Here is a 23,981-nt window from a genome sequence, read left to right as displayed (position 1 = left end):
CTTTTTTACTTTCTCTTTATTGTTTTGTTCTTTATTTTAATTTTCTTATTAAGTTGAATTCTTTATTTTTCATTCCATTAAGAATGAAAACATTGAAATCCAAAAGTAGTTCTCTGAACATAATTTTGGCTGCTGACCCTATAATTTGATAATTATTGCTCTCAATATCACTATTTTTAGTGGGTTATATTAAATTTGGAACTATTTTTGTATCCTATATCATTTGCAAAAAGTTTATAACTTGGTAACTTTTGAGCAAATGTTCGTTCAATGAAGAAATTTCCAATTTAGTCATTTTTAAAGTCATATATAGACTTCCCAGACATAGATGCAGTCTGAAATAAAAACAAATGAATAAATTTGATGCCAGTGGGGAAGAGGATTTTTTTATTTGCTTTAGTAAACTACAAAAAAAAAAGCTTTAAAGCAGATAAATGGTTTAATATCCATTAATTCCCCATACTTATTAAATTATATACTATGTAATATGTTTTAACAAAGTATTTGCCATATAACAAGAATATAAATCAGGGCATCTGTGTGGCTCAATCAGTTAAATGTCTGACTTTGGCTCAGGGCATGATCTAATGGTACTTGAGTTCAAGCCCCACGTTGGGNGAAATTCTATTTTTAATAATAAATATAAAATATATGTTTTAAATGTTTCTGACCCATACAATAGACGATCTGGGATTGCTAAGTTTTGTAGGTGAATAGTAGGAAAATTGTTGAGAGCTTAACTAGTGAGTACCTCAGCAGCAAAAACAAGCAAAGAGACCAAGTAGGGGCAAGGGGTTGGGGAGAAAAGCTCACAGAAATTCATAAGCAAAGAGCTGGTCTTTAGTGGTCTTTCTTTTAGATGCATTCCCAGATCTTATCACATTTTATGGACCCTGAAATTCTAATGTGAGGACATCTGTTTAACAGTCAATGAATCAAACAAATGATTCCCAGAGGGCTCTAAAAGCTCAAAGTTTGCCTTGCAATTTGTGTTAAATGATTTTAAGTAGATTTGTTATCTAAATGTAAGCACCTGTAAGAAGGCATAATGACTACTTGTATTTTGGGGGGGATGTTTCTGCTCTCAGGACCCCATGACCAGATTCACCTCAGATCCAACTGGACACTTTGGGACATTGGTAAAAACAAAGCAGAACAGTTTTTTTAAATAATAATTTCCAAGGGCTTTCTTTTAAGCATTGGTCAGTATACTTTTTCTGTAAAGAGCTAGATATAAAATATTGTCAGTTTTGCAGATCATATGGTTTCTAACACAACTACCCAGCTCTGCCTCCTAGCATGAAAGCAGCTACAGGCAATATGTAAACAAATAATGATAGCTATTTTCCAATAAAACTTTTATTAAGAAAAAAGCAGGCAACAGGCTGGGCATGACCCATTGTTCCTCCAATTTTAAAACTGAAGAAATTCAATCATGTTAAAGTATGCTTTTTAAGATGTTTCAAGCAATTTATAAACCCCATTAATGTTTATTTGGTCATTTCTGCTACCAGTTATTTCCACAACAATTTGCATAAATATGTCTGTCTTAGCACATTTCACATGTTTTTAAGTGGCAACTGTGTGTGTCTTTGCAATCTATAACTATACTGGAAGCTCTGGACTATTTTTAACCTCCCTTACTGTCAATTTTCTTAACTTCTTTAACCCTATAAACAAAGATCATACCCCCTTCCCACAATAAATGAATTTTAGTGCAAGCACTTAACTCAGAGTGCCTGGGTTCAAATACAAGCTCCATTACTTACATGCTGTGAATTTAGACAAGATGTTTATTTCTCTATGCTTCAATTTTCTTGAATAAAACCTGGTAATAATGAAAATATGTGTCATAGTGTTGTCATAGGCTTAACTTTGATAATAACTAAATTTCTTAGAACAGTGCCAGGGCACATAGTAAGTGCTTTATAAATATTAGCTATTACTCTTCTTACTAATTAAAACACTTAGTTTGTATAGTACAGGACAACTATAGTTTTCTTCCCTCAGTTAAAAAAATCATAGAAAGATGGGCAGCGGAGTTGTTTAGTCATTTAAGCTTATGATCCTTGATTTCAGCTAAGGTCATGATCCCATGAAGAAGCCCCACATTGGACTCTGTGCTGAAAAGGCAGAGCCTGCTTGGATTCTCTCCCCCTCTTCCTCTCCCCCTCCCTCACTGGTTCTTGCTCTCTTTTCCTCAAAATAATTATTTTATAAAATCATAAAAAATAAAAGACATCAGTTAATTCATTGAACAAACATGTGTTTTCTTGCTTTCACTTTTTTTCCTGTAATAGGAAGTCATTAGGCATTTTGAAGAGAGCAGTGCCATGATTTCCCTTGGCAGGATCTGGATGTGGCCTGCTGCATGGACAAGACACTGTGGCACAGCAAGCCTAAAGGCAGAGACCTATTGAGAGGCTGTTACCATCAACTTGGGAATAGGCTGACTGTGGCTTAAACCACATTTTTTAGTGCTAGTAGGACTTGCTCATATTACAGATATATATTGAAGACAGTACTAACAAGTTTTGCCAGTGTCCTGGATAGAAAGTGTAAGAAAACACAGTGATTGACAGGCACTCTAGTTTCTGATGGAAGGAGCTGGCAAAATAGAATTGACATAAATTGAAAGGGGTAAACTAAGTGAGGAAAAGATTTGGGGTGAAGAGGACACAGGAAGTAAGAGTTAGATTTGAGGTATACTTATGAGTCTGGTGGTTTCATGTATCTACCTGACTAGGCTAGAGTCGCCAGTTAGTCAATCACAAAACCTAGGTATTGTTGTGGAAGTTATTTTGTACATATGATTAGAGTCCATAATCAGTTGACTTCAAGGAAAGGAGATTATCCTACATAGTCCGGGTGGGCCTCATATAGTGAGTTGAAAGGTAAAACTGAGGCTTCCATGAAGAAGAAATTGCTTCTGTAGATAATAACTTGAGACCTTGGCTGAGAGTTCCAGCCTGGCATTCCTGACAGCCTGCCCTACTGATTTCTCATTTGGTTCATCAGGACCCACTGTCTGCCAAGCCAGATAACTGTAACAGTGTACCTCCTCCAGGTTCTGCTTCTCCAATAGAACCTTGGCTCATTTTGATTCAATGAGTACTTAGATATACCAGTCTGGAGTTAGAGAAAGGACCTTGGTTAGAGACAGAATTTGAGACTCATGAGCATATAGATATTAATCATAGCCTTATGAATGAATGCAGTTTCCTGTGCAGTGAGTAGAGATAGCAATGGAACTGTGAGGAATGTGGAGAGATAGAACTAAAGAAGAAGATTAAAGGAGTCTGAAGATTAGCCAGAGACATGGTTAAAATGCATCCATAGGAAGTCAAGTCCTAGAAGCCAAATGAAAAAGTTGTTCAAGAAACAAATGTGTAGCATGAACATGGAGAAGCAAAAGAAAGCAGAAAAGTAGGTGACTGTGAAGCAAAAGGCTTAGTCTCTGAGATCAGATGCTTAAAAGAGAAGGATAGTTAAAACCTAAAAAGAACGAAAAGAAAGATCCCAGTGCACTCAAGGAAAGAGAAGTGCCTCAACATCCTTCCTGCTAAGTCTTCCAATATAGCACACAGCTAGGACCCCCTTACCTCATCCTGCTTGACACTAAATTTATCAACTTTTCCATTAAAGCCTAAATTGACTTAGTACAGTCAATGATGAACGTCTGTATCCCTTGTATAACTGACTATGTAATGGCTAAAATTGAGAAATTGGGGCAGAAATATCACGTGGCTATAAAAATTGCCCAGGATTCAAGATCTGAACAATTACCCTGCACACTCAAGGGAACTTAGGCAGATGACTGCTTAGGCAGATGACTCAGCACAAGTGCTATATTGTGGCAGCAATATATATATTGTTGACCAGGATCTTGAAGGATCTGGAGTATCCCTGGAGTTTCCATCTTGTAGATTTCTAATCATACATATAACATTGATAGGATGCCAGGTGATTATGGAGCCCCTCTTTTTTAAGTTTATTTATTTATTTTAGAGAGAGAGGGTGAGAGTGAGAGAGAAAGGTAGAGAGAGAGAAAGAGTGAGAGAGAGCACAAAAGCAGGGGAGGGTAGAGAGAGAATCCCAAGCAGGCTCTGTGCTCTGAGAGCAGAACCCAACATGGGGCTCAATCTCACGAGCCATACGATCATGACCTGAGCCAAAATCAAGAGTCATACATGTAACCGACTAAGCCACCCAGATGCCCCTCCTCAGTTCTAACTCTTAAAAGACAGAGTTCCTTTGCCTTTACCAACATTCTCTGTTGCCAGTTTATATAGCAATATGCTATAGCATGAATTATTCCACTTACCCATTTGCTCTGTTATAAGCTGAGTATGGTTAAATACACTCACTTTTCAATGTTGTTTTGAAGTTGATATTTTGTGTCATTTAAAATTTTGTTGCATCTTTTGGGGCACCTGAGTGGCTCAGTCAGTTAAGCGGCTGACTTCGGTTCAGGTCATGATCTCACAGTTTGTGGGTTTGAGCCCCGTGTCGGGATCTGTGTTGACAGCTTGGAGCCTGGAGCCTGCTTCAGATTCTGTGTCTCCCACTCACACTCTATCTCTCTGTCTCAAAAAATAAATAAACACTAAAAAAATAAATAAATAAGTAAATTTTGTTATATCATTTTATAAATCAGATGATTGCTCAAATAAATAAATAAATGAATAGGACTGATAACCTGAAGAATAAAAAAAAGAATAAGTGGTAAAGTGAGACATTTATGGGTTAGATCAGATCAAAATTATGGATTTCTTTTCTACATAGGGCATCGTGGACAAAATTAAGGGTCTGGAAGAATATATTTTTAATATCTAAAATCAAGCAAGGTATTACTGTGTGGAATACATGCCTTCAAATCAACACTACCAACAGAAGATGCTAAACTTGATAAAAGAAAAAAGAATAAAGGGGTACCTGGGTGGTTCAGTTGGTGAAGCATCTGACTTCGGTTTAGGTCATATCTCACCGTTCCTGAGTTTGAGCCCCACATTGGGCTCTGTCCTGATACTCAGAGTTTGGAGCATTAGTCTAATATCACTGCTGGTTTTACTCCCCACCACACAACCTGACAGCCTTGAGGAAAACTCATGCATCGAACCATATGGTGGCAAATGGAGAGTGTTCTTTTTAGTATTGCTTTACACAAGCAGAGAATTGAAAGCAGCCTACATGTCCCACAAAGGTGATAAATAAAGTAAATACAGTGAGTTCTTTAGTGGAATATAATGCAATAGAAATAGTGAATGAGAGTTGTACACAGCTAAATGAATACATTAAAAAAACAAAGGTTAATGGAGAAAAAAATATTAAAATGCTAGGTCATTGTTCTCCATGTGAATTATATCTGCATAAAATAAACTACATTCTACTATACTATGTTTTTTTAAAGGAAACTTCTAGGTCTCAGGTCATGTATTAAATACTTTATAGTGCCTGCTTGTGTGTGGATGAGGAGGATGGATGAAGAGACAATAATTGTTCAAAATAATAGGAAGAAACCAATATTGCAGAGATGATGGTTATGTTTTCTCATGAATTTCAGAGTACCTGAAGTTAAAAAAAGTTAAAAAAATTTAATGAGCATATCCCCATAATCGCCATTCCAAAGCTTCAGTCACCATTGTTTCTTTGATTACTCAATGTTCCTTTGTTGAAAATTGCAAGCAAATTGAATCTTCAATTCTTCACCCTTGTTGGTAAAAGATTTGTCTGTTCAGCTAAGTAAGAAAAACAGGCTTCTTCAGTAACCTCCATGCTGATCTCTGTTTACTCTTGATCATTAAACAGTGTTTTACTCTTTCTAATTAAGGTTTTCCCTAATGGAGTCGCCTTAGTGTAGGTCAGCTGAAGTTCCTTTAACACGATGAATTAGGAATAAGCAAATAAATCTTTATGTTTTTCTTTTTAAGTTACTATTGTTCATAATCTGACATCTTCAAATGGCAAGCTTATGTATCTGTTTTCTTGCTAAATAATTTATAATCCCACATATTCTACACAATTAATAAGTGAACAGGAAACATTCTAGTGTGATCCTGTGCAGTCTCATAAAAAAAAAAATAGTGCCAATTGTAATTCTTTTTCCAATGTACAGTACCTAGGCACATTATGGTAAGATTGGCATAGCAGGAAATATAGTTTTTCAAAATATTGACCAAATCAAAGAACTGTCATATAACATTCTTTTCCTACTGACCTATAAAGGTGTTGTTTTTTTTTTTCCTAAATCCATTTGATTTGTGTAGTCTAAAGTGCTGTTTCCTTCCTCTGGCCTTCTCTCTTAACTTTGTGACTGTCAAGGGGGGATTTACTTTGAATGTCTCTACAACTTGATTGATTAATACGATGATATAAGTTAGGTCAGAAACTGCCACACAGTCTGATGTATTGATTGCACTATCAGTTGCTATACTAAAATAACATTATGTGGAAAGACCTAGGTAGATTTTTCTTTTAATCTGAACCCATAGTACTGTGAAAGCAATGAAGGAGAGGGGAATCTCCCTTGAACTAGCAAGCAGTATGTACTATGCAACAATAGGAATGATACAGCTAAGGAAAATTTTTAATTTGATCAAGAAATACAGCCATCTGTAGGAAATTTCACAAGGCAGGGCCTGGGTAGGAAATGTCTTCAGGCTCACATGAAAATGAGGTCATTGTCTGATGAGCCTTCAAACAATTAGGATGTTAAAAACTAAAAATCTACTTTAGGAATATGATTTCGGCTCCCTGATTATCCTAAGGTATGGGAGAGGTGACAATTTGTCTAGAAGAGGAAGAATGGAATTTTTATTTGTGGAGGAAGGGAGCTATCAAGGTGTCCACACTGACCTACCAATGTTAGTAAGGAAATTAAGCCTTTGTTTTCTGCTAGGGGTAGCCTTCATTTTTGAGATCAAATGTTAATGCCACCCTGATTTAAAAATTTGATGGAAACCTTTTGTAAGATGCAAGAAACAACATTCCTTCAAAGTCAGGAACATCTTTAACTAGAAATTATAGTGTCTGTATCTAACAGTCTTTCTCCTCAATGTTGACTGGAAGCAGAGAAACAAACTAATCGCTTTAAAAAAAAATGATTCCCTCTACTACTTATTTCCTAAAGGAAAAGATATGGTTTGAACTCTACTCATTTCACAATGATTTAAAACTAAGAATTGGAAAGATGGCTCAGCTCCACACCATTCAGTTTTTGCTTTCACAGATGAACACTTAGAGCCAAGTAAATATATCTAGAGTAGTTTTTTTTTTTTCAAATTTAGTATAGAGATGGAGTCCTGTGGTATAAAAGAAGTATAAGACAGAAGCCAGTGTACGTAAAACAGAAAACTGTAGAAGTTCTATGAATAAAGCAGCAAGAGATGGAGTCTGTGGGCTGCTCTGTTCATCTACTCTCATCCCTAACCCAACCTCTTCCCCTCCTCCCCCCAGCAAATGAAACCTCAAGGCTTTTCTTTACATAATACAGTTTTGCAAACCACTGGTCTACATTGTGTCATAAAATACTCATTCCTGTTTTCTCAAATGCGATGCATGTTTTCCTAACTTAAATCTTAAATGATAGGAAATCAAGATTCTAATATTCTAGAGAACATCAAAGACATTTATGATATTTTATTCTGCTAATCACCCTACAATTATTTTGAATAAATCTGTGCTTTATACAAATAATGACGTGTTTTTTCTAGTAAGGTTTTCCCTCCATGACACAGCTACCTATTTTGTCTATAAATCATATTCAAGCCAGCCCCTTGCACATTGTTGTTCTTGTCACAAAAGGTATCCTAATGCTCCCTTCAGACCTGAACTTACAGAGGAGGCAGCCCCTCAGCCCTGTAGCACTTGGCTAATTTTCTCTCATTCCCTAAAGACTATTATCTGTGTAGATATTATATTTTAAATATCTATATACATCTAACTATAGAATAGAATCTATAGAATATAGATAGATGTATAGAACATAGATTTTATACACACACATTAATTTCTGAAGCTTTCATGACTATTTTAGTTTGAATTCTATGACTACAACTTCTGACTTAGCAAAAAAATTATTATCTTTTATGGATATAAGAATTTAAAACTGATATTAGGAGAGAAGGTTGTAATGATGACAAAATTAGTAGCTTAAAACAATAAAAATATCTTGCCTCAGTGTTCAGGAGACTAGAAGTCTGAAGCCCAAGTGTTAGCAGGACCATGCATGCTTCCTCAGTGACTTCTTATGGAGGTTTTGCTTTTTGTCTCTTCCAGCTACCAGTCACTGACCTGGCATTCAGCCTCCCTCCAGTCTCTGCCTCTATGATCACTTTGTTTCTACATCTTAGGTCTGTGTCGTCTTCTCTTATGTCCGTCTCAAATCTCCCTATATATTTCTCTTATAAGGATACTGGTCATTGGATTTAGGGTCTACCCAGATAAATCCACATGATCTCCTCATGTCAAGATTTTCCATTTAATTTTATCTATAAAGACCCTGTATTCAAGTAAGTATGTAACACTTTTTATTATACTTAACTAATTTTTCACATGTTCAGCCTAATTGGATGGTTCTACCACTTCCCCCACCCTCCTCGCAAGTACATACCCAGTTTGAGGCCCCTGTCATCAGTAGTATTAACATTTTATATTTTCCATTGATGCAGTTAACAAAATGATAATGAAATATTTTTGTGATTATTTGATTAATCTATGGGTCATAATATTTCAGGGCAAAGACTCTGTCCCTTACCTTGTCATTGTGTTCCCAGTATTTAGCAGATTATATGTCACATACCGTGAATTCAACAACCCATTTCAGGATTTAATCAATAGACAGAATAAATGGGTAAACTGAGAACAGGTGAACAGATGACTGATTGGCTGGAAGAAATAAGTTGTAAACAGAGACAAAGACTAGGGAACAGAGATACAGGAAGATTGTCCTTTGACTAATGGCTTGAGTTGTGGTAAGTGGACAAGTCAAGAGATTGAGAAGGCCATAGCAGATTATGTAGCTGAGAAAAATCTTACTAAATTTCTTTATTCAGAGGTGAGTTTAGAGATCACATTTCTACGATTTGTTCTCCTATTGTTTGTCCTAGACATAATAAAAACAGTTTCTCATCCTCCTTTATTTCTTTTTTTTTTTAAATATTTTTTATTTATTTCCAGGAGGGAGAGAGACAGCATGAGCAGGGGAGGGTCAGAGAGAGAGGGAGACACAGACTCTGAAATTGGCTCCAGGCTCTGAGCTGGCAGTCAGCACAGAGCCCGACACAGGGCTCGAACCCACGAACCGTGAGATCATGACCTAAGCGAAAGTCGGACGCTCAACTGACTAAGCCACCCAGGCGCCCCATCATCCTCCTTTATTTCTGAAACACAGTGATCTCCTCATCTCTGATATTACCTGGGAACAAAAGGAACTGCAGCTACGTGAGGAGGGACTGCAGGTACCCCTCGAATGGAGTGAAATGTGCCACTGTCAGGTATGTTCGTCTTGTGTCTGTCCCCAGTATGATCAACACTGTCCTACTGAAGTCATTAAACTTTACAAAGCTTTGCAATTTTTATCATGCTTGGTTGTGAAGAACCATGAATAGAATGAATAGTCTCATTTTTTCTGCTGAGGATTCTAAAGCTTGGAGATTTAGTAGGTGGAGTATATTAAGTCTGGGACTTAAATTTACATACATGGCTCTCAATCTATGTGCTCTTCATACATGTCTCACTCACTATGTTTCCCTGTATCTTCTTTCATGATGTAATTGGCTGAACTACAAAACATTACTGTTTTTATGGGTCAAAGGGGCCAAATTTGAGCAGTTCACCCAATAAAAACTAGACCTATAGTAGGTTGAATATACCTCTCATATTCGTAGATAATAATTTGAAAAATTCGACATTATTTTTATTTTAGTAAGAAGAATAACAAAGAAAAATAAAAAATATGATGGGGAAATGAGATGTATTTTATCACAGTTAAGACTAATTATATGAGCAGTTAGGCTGGACACCTCTCCAAAACTTGTGCCTATCCATTGCTCTTTTAAAACTAATCTGGACCTATGCTACTTGATATTTGAAACATAAATATGTTACTTACCACTTGGTATATATAGGGTATTTGTGAAATGATGCTCAATGCTGACTATTGGAAGAATCTCAAGTTAAATGCACAGAAAATATGTCAAATAACATAAACAATTCAAGAATTAAAAACACCCAGAAAAGAGTATGCTTTGGAGAAGTTTAATATGCAAAACTCTTATCTTTGAATTCAGTAATGTGAATATTTGTATCTGTGTGTGTATTGTCCCAGATTTCATTATGAAAATCCTTCAGTCTACTGATCCTCAGCGATATGAGATGACATTCTTGGGTTAGTAATTCAGGATAGTTTTATAGACTCTGAGTAAAAGCAGAGTCCTCCAAAATACAAAAGTAAATACAGGAGTCAATAAAATGACAATGTTAGGCAGCAATACAATCGATAAAGTGAATTCAAATGAAATGAAAACCAATCTAATTATTTCACAGGGCTTTATATTAACCTATTTTTATATATTTACCACGGTGCTGAAACTAATTATATGATTAGAAGCAACATGTATATTTACTGTTATATTACCTAAATGTATATAGCCCTGTTGAATCTAAATACAAAGAATGATTTTCCCTCCTCCAATTAATATTTTGAGATACAAAACACGCCTTTGTTTTTTCTGATTGACAGCCTCAATTTTGGACATACATTCTAACTAATGGAATGAAAATTGCACTACATGAATCAATTACAGTTGTTCAATTGTCTATTTTGTAGAGTGAGAACAGTTTAAATTTTATATGATTTCATTGTGTATGTGTCATGGTATCTTAACTGACAACACTACCATTTGGTAAATTTAGTTTTAATGAGGAGCTTATCTGAATGCACACAGCCCTATCCAATTGCTCATTTCCTACCTATTGTTATTTATGGAAGAAATAGATCTTTATTAATATTCACATCTTCATACTTGCATTTGACACAAGAGTTTACTTGTGAATTGAATAGAGTCTTCAAACAATGCCATATAGGTGATATCTGTGTGGTTCTAAACAAATGAATTACAGCTGTATCCCTAATATGATCTCTCCCCATTCCTAAAAATAATTTAAAAAGAAAAAAAAAAAACCCTAAAGTCATTGTGTTGATTCAGTGGCCAATAACATGCCTTAAATATTCTACTTCAGCCTTTTCCAAGTTCATGGACACTGGCATATTTTACATAGCAGTTTTAAGGAAAATAAAGAGAATTGACAGCCTTTACTTCTTCCATATGTCTAGTTGCTCAAACCAACTGATATGAAGTGGACAAGCCCAGAGATAAATGCTACACAAATACTACCAGCCAGTTTTCAGCTAATGGAATCACAATTTAAAGCAGGCTTAGTCTTGACCTCAAGAGTCTCCAAATGCTATACTGATGAAAGTTTTCCTACAATCAGAGAAGCAAGACTTGAATGTTTTCACCACTATGATTTTCATTTGCAGTTTTTTCTTTTGCATTTTGAAATTTCTATTTTATGACTAATAAAGTATGGCTCTAATTATCCATAATGAAATAGGTCCCATATAGAAAATGATGGAATTTTTCTCAGTGATAATATTATGGAAAACTTTTTATCGATGCTCTAGATTTCTAAATTTACCACTGTGAGTGTGTGTTTATTTAGTAAAACTGGAGAAACAAAAAGTTATCTGTCAGCTAGAGAATGGAAATATTAAAATAAAATAGAGAAAGAATGAGGGAGGGAATAAGGAGAAAACAAGAAGAGTAAAGAAAAAAATATTGAGAAATTTGTTGAAGGATTGTTGATTTTTCATCTGTTTATTAGTGTTGTCCTGCCACTAATGGTGTGGATTTCAGTCACTTCACCTGTTAAGAACAGTTTCCTCATATCTAAAATGATGAAGCCAGATAGGATGGTCTCCAGGATCCTTGGAGCTCTAACATTAAGTTCATGTATTGATTCAACTTTCTGCTATTTTGTTAAAGTTGACTCTTCTAATTTCTTGCATCATTCTAGTGACTATTTAGAGGCATCAGCAACAGAAATTCTACAGTATCTTTATCTAAGTGCTACAATTGATGTTAGGAATTGATATTTACGTAGCATTTCAGACCTAGGTAGAACCAAATGTAGTTCCATTAATAATAGCTGACTCAGGATGGCACAGATAAAAATTGGCTGACATACACTTTCAATCCAAAATTCCTGTCACCCAGTGCTACTTCTATAGTATGTTGCCCTTCTTTCATAACAATGAAGCAAGAACTACCAAAATATTATTTCTACTTACAAATATTGTTTGTCATACTTGAAGTTAATTAGAAAAATATTATTTTTCTTGTACAGCGCAAAAGGTTGAGCTACATTACCACTTTAAAAAATGACATATAGGAGTGTCTGGGTGGCTCAGTCAGTTAAGCATCTGACTTTGGCTCAGGTCATAATCTCACAGTTTGTGATTTCAAGCCCCGTGTTGGGCTCGTGCTGATAACTCAGATGAAGCCAGGACCTGCTTCATATTCTGTGTCTCCCTCTCTCTTACAATCCCCCACTTACAATCTCTCTCTCTCTCTCCCCCCAAATAAATAAACATTAAAAAATTTAAAAAAATAAATACAGTATTTGGGGACCTACTGATTTATAGTTCATTTTCTAGCATATAATCACAAAATCTCTTCTAGAATTATTTGGAAATCAATTCCTGTATATGTGCAATTTGCTGATGTACATAGGGAATTTTATTTTTCTTTATTCACAATAAGTATTTGCCATGTTCTACATAAGCTGTATTATTGAATTTGATATAAATGATAATTAGAAAACTCCACAGGCCACATTTGGTTTTCATAGTCAGTACCTAAAATAAATAACTGAATAGATCATAACTAGAAAAAATATTGTTTTGTATATAGGAAACATTATTTTGAAAATTAGTATTCAACACTAAAATGCTCATATGGAACTATAAACCATGATGGACCAGCAGTCAGGAAAATATATATAGATCACAATAATTTTAAAATGTCAATGGGCACACACATTTTGATGTATTACAGAATCCTCAATGCATAACAAAGCATCAGAACAATGTCTTTTCCTCAGGATCCCTATCCCTTCCAGCAGTCATGTAGCATGAATTTAATGGAGAAACAGAACACCTTTGAGAATTAACCATTGTAGAAATGACTTTCAGAAGTTTCTCTCATTAAATTTAATTTGTGTGTTACGTGACTTGAGCTGGAACTTTAAATTTGACTGAAACACCTAGAAATTTAGACATAGTTTTTGAATGCTGGTTTTTTCAAGTTAGTCTCTTCTGCTTTTCTAAAGCATGACAGAAGATGAAATTCTAATGGTCAGGAGGTGGTTAAAATTCTTTAAAAAAATGTATTCCCTTAGTCATTTTTAATTTGCTTCTCAGTGTAAATCAACGTTCTAATGTAAACTAAAAGATAACTTTATTTTATATTGACTATTTTATTTATTTTGCAATCAAAACTCATGTTATGCAAAATGAATTATTAATTTAGGCAGTTACATTCATTTATTCATTCATCCATTTATTTACTAAGTCATTTAACATATGCTTTTAAGTACCACCTCTTGTGCCAGATATTATCAGAGCAATAGGAAGAGAAGAGTGAACAAAACAGTCAATTCCTTATTCTCAGGAAATTTACAATCTAGTGGAAAAAAATGAAAATAAACAACAGTATCATGGGGTGATAAATTTTGTCAATAAAAATGAAACAGGACTAGAGTAGAGAGTGATTGAGCGAGAATGCCATTTTTCATAGGGAGGCAAAAGAAGGCTTTTCCAATATGAGAGCATTTGAAAAGATGAGGGGACAAGTTATAACAAACCCATGAATATAATCTGTGAAATGTTACTAATCAGCATAATTTATTATCTCTGTGAAACTCAAGAATCAGCAAAGAATTATTCTTGTGCAGATCAAGTGAATGAATAGATTGGTGGTTCTAAGATTTTATACATTGAAAAGTGAAATTGGGATGCCTGGGTGGCTCAGTCAGTGGGTTAAGCTTCTGACTCTTGATTGCAGCTCAGGTCATGATCTCAGGGTCATGAGATCAAGCCCCGTGTCACGCTCCGTGTTGGGCTTTGTGTTGGCCTCTGCACTGAGCATGGAGCCTGTTTAAGATTCTGTCCTTCTGTCTGTCTTTCTCTGCCCCTCTGCCCCTCCTGCACTTGTGTACACACACTATCTCAAAAAAATGAAATTGAACACTTAAATATATTTCACTTCCTTGATTATTTCAGATTTTCACAATATCCAGTTAACTCAAGGTATAATGAAAAAATAAAAGGCATATAATTTTGTATCAAAATCAGGGAAGCAACTTTGTTACTGGAATGAATGAATGAATGAATGAGTGAGTGAATGACTAGAGTTGAAGAGGTAGAAGGGCCCATCAGAGATCATCTAGACATCATGAAACTCCTCAGTAACACTGGTTATGAAATTTTTTAAACATATTCAGTAACCACACATTTATATCATAGAGTAGCCTGCTCATTTTTTAAACAGCTCTGCTAATTAGAAGATGGTCCTTATATTAACCTGGAAAAAAGTGGGGTGAATGTCTGACCTTTGGGTTCATAGAAATGTAATTCTGGTGACCTGGGCTAAGTACTTGTCCTTAGGCTGCTGAGATTCCTAAATCTAACTTCTGTCATTAGTATTCAGGGTCTCCTTGGGGAGCAGTATGGGTAATTTGAGAAAAAGGCTATTTGCCAAGTTAAGCTGAAGCTCTAATTTGCCTCTGGTTTATATTCCATTTCCACCTCAATAGGTCAATCCCAACTGTCCTCATTATGTGTCAAATAGCTTTTGATGCCGATGACATCAGGGCTAAAATGTTGATAGTTCAACCTAGATCATGACAGTACACTTAAAAAGGACATTTTTTACCTTGTTTTTTTCTAACCTTCTTGATCCCAGTCCTGAAAGGTCTAGTGTCATTTTGCTCATTCATAAACATAATGTCTCTTTCATTCACCTTACAGTAACCCCACAGGTGCTTTGCAATAATGAGCCCTGGTATAGATTTTTAAATTAATGTTTTTAGGCTTCATTTTACTTCATCAACAAGTGGGGAGTTTGTATATATATGATAAAATCTTCTAGAACACTAATGCTTTGTCCCCTAAATTATGATTATAAATGTAAACAATTTTTATAGATACCTTTTAAAATGTAGCTCATAAATAATTCCCTTCCTCCTTAATCCATCATGATTTCTTTGTAATGTAATGGCTGGGGACACTTATGGAACTACTCTACCTGTGGACTCCTGTACTGTTTAATCCAGTTCTCCTGTCTTTTTCAATTTTGGAGTGCCTGGAAAGAGAGTGAGTTCCCCATCTCTGGAGGTATTTTACTGTACTTGGAAAAATCACAGTAAAAGAAACACAAGCTTGAGGTTGAAGACTGAACCCAGTGACATTAAATATCATTCATCACCTTAAGATGATAATATATTCTAATGTCAATATGCCATAATGTTTTATTGGGGTAGGTAGCAAATAAGAGTTGCCAGATTTACATGGGCTATTTGACAACCCTTTGACCCCTCAAAGACCTATTTATGTTTGAGCCTCTTTTACTTCTGTGTTCCTAAATTTGTTGCATTCATTTGAGACTGCTAGAACCAAATCTGTCTGCAAATAAACAAGCTGAGGAGCTCTAAGAGCTCACTTTTCTATGCCAGCATGAATCTTCGTAATCATTATGTTTTTCATTCATGATGGACACATTTATTAGGAGTTATATTTATTGATTTCACTGGCAAATAATCATTCATGTTATTGATTTTGTGACTCATGTGTTCCAACCATTATCCTTGGGAAAATGAACAGCATTGATAGCTATCTTTCAAACCCAAAACATGGAGGTTTTGATCTGTAAAATAGCAGCTAACACATCTTAAAGTAATTACCAGTGTTAGCACACCTTCAGGTAGAAACTCTTAGAAACTAATCTGAAAGAAAAATGAGTAATTGGATATTTTGCATAACTACAAATTGTACTATGTCTTGCCATCTCCATGAAGTGTGGCAATTTACAGCTTTGTTTTCAAGAAAGATCACAGAAAGCAATGAGCAAGACATTGTTTCCAAAAAATGGTAAGTAAGCATTGTTCCCACTTTGATTTTCCATGGTAATGAGTAACATAACTTTTAATCATGGATTTTCTAGCCAGTCATATTGACAGGCATATCCTTTTTGTGTTCAGGTCTGCAAAACAGAATATAGGCTGTTCTATATGCTAACAAGTGATCTTGTTCTGAACAAGATCAAAATACAAAAAGAGAGAGATAGCCAAATTCTGGAATAAGTGTGATACATTTGTGGTGTAAATCTCTTTGATTCGAGAGCTATAAAGCAGAGAGCAAGATTGTGTGGGAAAGCAGAAGTGATGGTCTATGTAGTTACATGCTTTAGAATATGTTAAGAGGTATGTAGGAACATTCATCTGGTCACTAATCCCAGTCACCTCTGCCCTCCTTGAAATTATAATTCTTTTTGCCAAGTAATTTAGGTTTTCAATAATGTCTCTCTATAAATAATGGGATAATACAACCCAGAAGTCAGTTTATCCCTAGTGAACCACTGGGAAACTGTTACTGACACCATATTCCATTATCAATGTTTTATAATTATATGAAGCTGAGGTCTGCAGATAGGCTCCATCTATCTGCAAAAAAGAAAAATAAAATGAGGTCCATTTAAAAGTGACCAAATAGGGGCACCTGGGTGGCTTAGTTGGTTAAGGGTCCGACTTTCGCTTAGGTCATGATCTCGCGGTTCGTGGGTTTGAGCCCCGCGTCGAGCTCTGTGCTGACTGCCAGCTCAGAGCCTGGAGCCTGTTTCAGAGTCTGTGTCTCCCTCTCTCTCTGACCCTCCCCTGCTCACGCTGTCTCTCTCTCTCTCTCTCCTAGAAATAAATAAAAATATTTTAAAAAAATAAATAAAAGCGACCAAATAAAACATGCTACAATTAAAGAGAAGAGATTTCTGTTCTACATCAAATTGAAAAGCATAAACGGAAGTTACTGGGAGCAATTTACCAGGGATTGCACTTTGTTTGGGGCCTGAGACATGACTTTGATAGTGAATGTTAAAAAGAACAAGGAAGATGGGGAGTGTGACTGGGTTGAAAGCCAAGTTGACTGGGTGACACTCTCCATTTTCAAGCAAATTGTTTAGTGATGATGTGACAGAAAAAAAAAATGGGGAGAGTTGTAAAACAAAACTTTCCAGTGATATTTTCCTCTTTTCATGAGTCTTAGATTGCTTTTTCTTCTTAACTGTATCATTATCCCTATCTATTGATCTAGTCATTTAAGTGTAAAATCTGTTATAAAAAAGAAGCTTCTCTTGGCTTTCAGTTATGGAAGTCTTTGTGTATGTACAATCCTTCTAAGAATAAAAATGTAGGGAGAGGAAAAGGAGAGTATATTCAAAAATGAATAGAAGTAATCCATTGTGATGTTACTGATTATATTAACTTCTTCTAAACTTTTCTCAGAACTACCATATTTTGCTTGGGAGAAAGAATTCATTGAAAACACTAGTAGGTATTACCAGTAGACACATAGTTAAAAGTCGGGGGAAAAAAAACACAGTATAACTGTTAGTTACAGTACTTTGGAGTCACCTGCCCTAAGCTGAATACTGAATATGGTTGCATACTTGTGTGGTTGGAGGCAAGTTATCAAAATTCTCTGGTGTTTCAACTTCCTTATTTGTAAAATGGTGATGAGTATCATGTTTTGCAGAAACCAAATGAGATATGTAACGCACTTCATGAAATGCTGTGTTTCTTAAATTCTTGATCAATGTGAGCTGCCGGTAGTAGTAGTAGTAGTGGCAGTACTACCTGCTAGTAATAACAACAATTGAAAGAGGAGGAGGAAAAAGTAGGGGTGTTTCCTTGCAAGGGATCTAATAGGAAAGGGAATAATCCAGCTAAATATACATAGGGAGGTGACAAATATGTGGTTGGGCTAAATGCTGCCAAGTGCCCTGATTCATGGAAAGGAAAGCCACATAAAAGACTGTCATGGAGCAGCCAGTACTCCAGGCAAAGTAGAGCCATGAGTACATTCCACCAAAGACCAGTCAACTCACTAGGTACCAGAAGCCTGCTCCTTTGCCACCACTCTGTTGTAAATGGTAGGACAAGGAGTATAATTTTCATGACAGATTGGACCACAAGCACACATAATATATGAAAATTGAAGATGCTCATTTAATAGTGGTTACCTGTCATCCAACAAAATAAATAAAAATGCTAGACTCTCTATAATCCGCTGTTTTCAAATATCATTACTCTCTTTTCAACCAACAATAAACAAAGGAACTGACTTTGCAGACTCCACAGTCCTTCATATTTTTCTCTTTTTTTTCCTTTAACAAATGTATGTACCACTTTTGACGACCTCTGCCATATTAAGTGCACTGTGTTTTTTTTTTTTTTTGCTTCTCCAGTGAACCAAAAATCTACTCATCAGCAAAATATACTTAGCTTTAGCTTCATCTCTGTCTTATGACAGTGAATATAGAAAGTGGTGCTGTTAACTGGGTTAGATGCTTCCACACTAAGTCAAAACTTATCTTCTTCCCCTTTAAAGAAATAGATATGACATCCATCACTTGGAGAAAAGGGCTTGGTAAAGCAGAAAGGTGAGATAAAGCCACACTGCTTAGTTACTTATTCAGGATACATGTGGGGCTAGAGTCAAATAGACAAGCACCTTTCTCATTTTTATTGTTGCATAAGAGAAAGATGCAAAATTTAAGGTAGTAGAAGAAAAATAAAAGAGAGAGGGGACTGGGGACATTTTAACCTGTCACTGAAAAATAAGTACTCTATCTTGAGAGTGATGCATTTAACCTCATTTAAAAGGTTGAAGACGGATATGAGTTTTGGGGAGATATGCTGAGTGACTACTTTTATCTCCAGGGCACATTGCATTTCAACAGTAATTGCTTCATTTGAATTACCAAGAAAGAATAACAGCTGAATCCATGTATCAAAAATCACTCTGATTTTCTTACTGTACTTTCTGTTAAACAAAGCTCAGCTTCATATAACCAAACTCTCTATACCACATGTAGATCCTTTTTTAGACCACTTCTCCCAAAAGACAATATCCACTCTCTGAACATCCAATTTGAGGGAAGTCATTATTTTCTATTTTGCCTAGCTCATGCTTTTAGTGTGCTCTTCTTATTAGTTTCGTGCGGCTGCTTTAAGAAATTACCAGAAACTTAGTGGCTTAAAATAAAATAAAGTTACTTCCATAGTTTTGGAAGTCAGAGTCTGCACTTGATACCACTGGGTTAATATCAAGGTGTTGGCTGGGCTTCAGTCCTTTTGGGAAGTTCTAGAGTAAAATCTATTTCTATACTTTTATAGCCTCTAGAAGCCACCTGCATTGCTTAGCTCATAACCTCCTTCCAGCTCAGCAAAAGCTGGTCAAGTTATTTCATGTCACATAATTCTCACACTGATTCTTCTAACCCTCTTTCCCACACTCAACAGTTATTATCATTACATTCAAACCCTCTAGAAAATCCAGGATAATCGTCCCATCTTAAGGTCAACTGATTAGCAACCTTAATTTCATCTGCAATATAAATTCCTATCCATGCAACAAAGCATATTCCCAGGTGACAGGGATCGATCATGGATATGTAGCCATTATTCTACTTAAGACACTTCCAGATGCTAAGTTTTATGTTTCTCCCAGTTAAATGTCATCCAGTACTGCTTATTGTATCCCCTGAAACCACACAGAATAAATCTAACTCATCTCTTACAAGACACCCTTTGGAATGTGTGAAGATAGCAATCATGCCTTGCCCAATTCTGTAAGATTATAATTATTTTAATCACTTCATGATGTTGTTTTATATCTGCTTGCTGTCCAGAAAAGTAATAACAGAAATAAGTAACATTTACTGAGCAGTGTGCTAGGTTTTGTGTATACATTGACTCATTTACATGTATTTTCTCATTTAATTACAACAACCTGATAAATTAGGTTCCCTTTTAGTCTACATTTTACAAATTTGATTCCTCTCAGGCCGAGAGGGTTTATATCAATTACCTCAAGTTGCAAATAGAGCAAAAATTGGAAGTACAGCTTGAGTCAAGTCAGTCTGAGTATAGTAGAACCTGTTCATTTAGCCATATGTTATACTAAAGGACATATTCTATTTTGACAATGTTTCTCTAAAGTATGGTCCCCGAAATTAACTGTCATGTCTTTGATGTTTTCTCTCCAACATATGAAACTATTTTGTCCTGCTAATAGGTTGAAACAATTCATTGTTGACCAGCAGAAATACAGAAATGGATATTTCATCTGACCAAAAATATTTTGGCAAGGAGAAATAATGTTAGAATATCCTGTGCTGCCAAGGTTGTTCACAGAATGGGCAAAGAGAAAAGGAAATACATCTAAAAACAAAGTCTACATTTACTTTGAGTATGTTAAAATAGAATTTTCTTTCTAACAACAATCTTATGCAAATTGTTTTTATTATATCTTTTTAAATGTGGAAATTGTTTAACATGTACCAGACGGTAGAACCGTATTGAAGAGTCAAATTTAATATAAATATTAGATTTTAAAATGTTAGTAATACAATTAATTATTGTCAAAACTCATTTGTACTTAAAAGCAATTCATCCTGACTAGCTCTGCTCAGTTTCTCAAGAAGAAAAATAAAGCACATATGTTCTATTCTTACCATTGATATGTCTTGAGTATAGGTTCCTAGGCTGTCACGAACCTGGAAATTAGGAGGGAGGTTTGCCTTACAGTCTTCCTTTCGTTAGCAGAAAGAGAATTGTGGGAATTTTTTTCTTTGAGGTATGCTGGGAAAATTAAATGGAGGCAGTAAGGGGGTGGTGCTAACAGTATGATTTAGATCTAGACATACAGAAATGAAAATGAAACAGAAAAAGATCTCTGATATAAAAGCTCCCAAAAAAGCAAAGACTTGAATTTAAGCTAGTAAAGACATAATTCAAGGAAAAGCAGCAAATGACCTCCTAACATTCATTTCAAGTCTTTGCCCCTAATGACACCTAAACACTCTGCTTTTCATTCATTCATACATTTAAATATCTATATTGAGTGCATACTATGCTCCAGTCAGTATGCTAGATACTGGAAATTTAAGGGATTTTCTTAAAACATCAGAAAATTCTACCCTTTTGAAGAGTATATTCAAATGAGTTGACAGAGAAAATAAAATACATATGTAAAATCTGTTTTATAATATATTGGGTGGTAGTAAATGTTAAGGAGGAAAGGGAAGCCAGGAAAAGGGGAAAGGGACTGTCAGGTTCAACCTAGAAAGGCTTTCCCAAGAAGATGGCATTTGAGCAAAGACCTGAAGGGAATGAGGGAGCAAGTCATGTGAATAAGTGGGCAGAAAGAACGGCAAGTACAGATGCCATTGTGTGGGTGGGTGCTGGAGGTCCTTATGGAAGATTCATGGTTTATATTCAAATTTGGAGAGTTTAGAGAGGAAAGAAGGAAAATCAGTGAAGAACAAGAAGTACATACATTCCACTTGGAGGCTCAAGAATGAGCAGTACAGAAAGAAATGAAAAAGATACTACCTGATAAGGCTCAAGGGAAATGTACCGTGGGACACAGCTAGCCAGGCTCACTTTGAGTAAGGGAATCAAAAAGTAAACATTCTGAAAAGCATTAGAGATACAGGAGGTTTTGCTAAGGATTGATCTTAAGGTTTCAGAAGTGAGGAATGTGTGGAAGATCTGGTCAGAAAGTGGGATGTGCAAAGTAGCATTAAGATTAGAGGAAAAGAGATAAGAAAAAATGTGGGAGTGCAGGGTTTCTCCTTGTGAGTGACATACATGAGGAGAATGGCAGATAATCATGATTATCTCAGAGCAGAAAGTGAGGGGGAAGAAAAAAGAGGAAGGTGGGAAAATTGTCAAGATCTGCAAAGTCTGGAGCTCCTTGCTGACTGTGCTGCTGGAGGTGTGAAGTCTCATCACTGTCACTCGTGTGCTCTTGACACAGCCCTTTGTTAGAAATTGCTGATTTTCTGGATTAAGAAATAACTCATTATAGTCATGCTTGCTCTTTTGGCCAAATAACTCATTATAGTCATGCTTGCTCTTTTAGAATTTGTAAATTATAATGGTTTGGCCATCAACAGTGAAGTGGCTTAGTTACACTTAACTTCCTCCTTCAAAAAAGTTGAATCCTTCAAAAAGAGTCTTTAATGCATTTCATGGCTCACCATATCTAAGATAAGCTGAAACTAGAATGGAGAATAGTGAACAGCAAGCAAACAAGTCTCAGGCAAAGGTAAGATTCAGCAAAGGTATATGGCAAATTAACTGTGCAAATTATCAGGAGAACGAAGCTTAGACAAGCATTAACACAAAGGTAAAACTGAGACTCCTGTGTAAGTTCATAAGGTAATTAAGTTATTTGATTTTAGACTTTCATCAAGAAGCATGATCGGGGCACCTAGATGACTAAGTGAGTTAAGCATCTGACTCAGTATTGGCTCAGGTCATGATCTCATGGTCCAGGAGATAGAAACCCCGGTAGGACTTTGCACTGACATTACGGAGCCTGCTTGGGATTCTCTCTCTCTCCTTGCCCCAACCCAACATAAATGTTAAAAAAAAAAGGCATGATCGGTATTGTCAGCATAACCACTAAAGAAAAAACATATAGCATATAATTTCTAAATAATTCCAGGGGGAGAGGTAAATGGAATATTGAAAAGAGCAAACTTTTTAAAATTTTATTTACTTTTGAGAAAGAGGTGGGGAGGAGAACATAAGCCAGGGATGGGCAGAGAGTGAATCCCAAGCAGTCTCTGTGCTGTCCGTGCAGAGCCCAATGTGCAGCTCAGTATCATGAGCCATGAGATCATCACAAAAGTCAGGAGTCAGATGCTTAACTGACTGAGCCACCCAGGTGCCCCCAAATGCAAACAATTATTTAATATTTTTTTAAATGAATACCAAAATAGGTATATTAAACATGTCTTCATTTTCTGTATTTCTGACAACTATGGCCTTGCTGTCTCCGGAGGGACTGCTTCTCTCAGAATTAGCTAATTCCTAGAAATAGTAAATAATTCACCCATAAACATGCTTTTCACATGCAAACCAACCAATCTAGTGCCTATATCCCAACCGCTTTCATGAGTGGTTCTCACACTCTGGGCCACTTCTCTAATAATCCCAGAGTCAGGTCCAGACAAATAGTGACAGCTTCTCTACATCAAAGCCTGATGCAATTATTCAGATTAGTCAAACCAAAACCTGCAGAAATCGAAGACTGAGAAAAAAAATATTTTTACATGTTGATTTATGTATTTATTTTGAGAGAGAGAGAGCACAAATGGAGGAGGGAGAGGGAGAGAGGAAGAGAGAGAATCCCAGACTCCACACTGTCAGCGCAGACCCCAACACAGGGCTTGAAGTTACAAAGCGTGAGATTATGACCTGAGCCAAAATCAAGAGATGAATTCTCAACTGACTGAACCATTCAGGTGCCCCTAAGAGATTGAGGAAAAAACTTAGGAGAACTCAGAGAAATTAGCTTACCAGTAGAGGAGCAGGAATAAAAATCAAATGTGACTACTCCTTAGAAACCATGCAAGAAAGAAGAGAATGAAGTGAAATATTTAAGGTGTTGGGGGCGGGGAGGAACCTACCAACCTAGAATTGTGTATCCAGTGAAATTATCCTACAAAAGGAAAGAGAAATACACTGTCTCAGACAAGCAAAAATTGCAGGAATTTATTGCGAGTAGACCTCCCTTGCAAAAAAAAAAAAATGTTAAAAAAGTTTTTCAGAGAGAATGTAAATGATAAATCAAA

General features: G+C 35.9%; 1 pseudogene; it reads left to right on the top strand.

Moving 5' to 3' along the window:
* The first annotated feature begins 3,400 nt into the window (after nucleotides 1–3,400).
* Nucleotides 3,401–3,989, top strand: LOC144238979 (rRNA-processing protein FCF1 homolog pseudogene; annotated as a pseudogene).
* Nucleotides 3,990–23,981: the final 19,992 nt, after the last annotated feature.

The sequence above is a fragment of the Crocuta crocuta genome, unplaced genomic scaffold (genome assembly GCF_008692635.1).
Source record: "Crocuta crocuta isolate KB4526 unplaced genomic scaffold, BGI_CrCroc_1.0 scaffold489, whole genome shotgun sequence".
NCBI lineage: Eukaryota > Metazoa > Chordata > Mammalia > Carnivora > Hyaenidae > Crocuta > Crocuta crocuta.
This window is presented reverse-complemented; position numbering and strand designations above follow the sequence as displayed.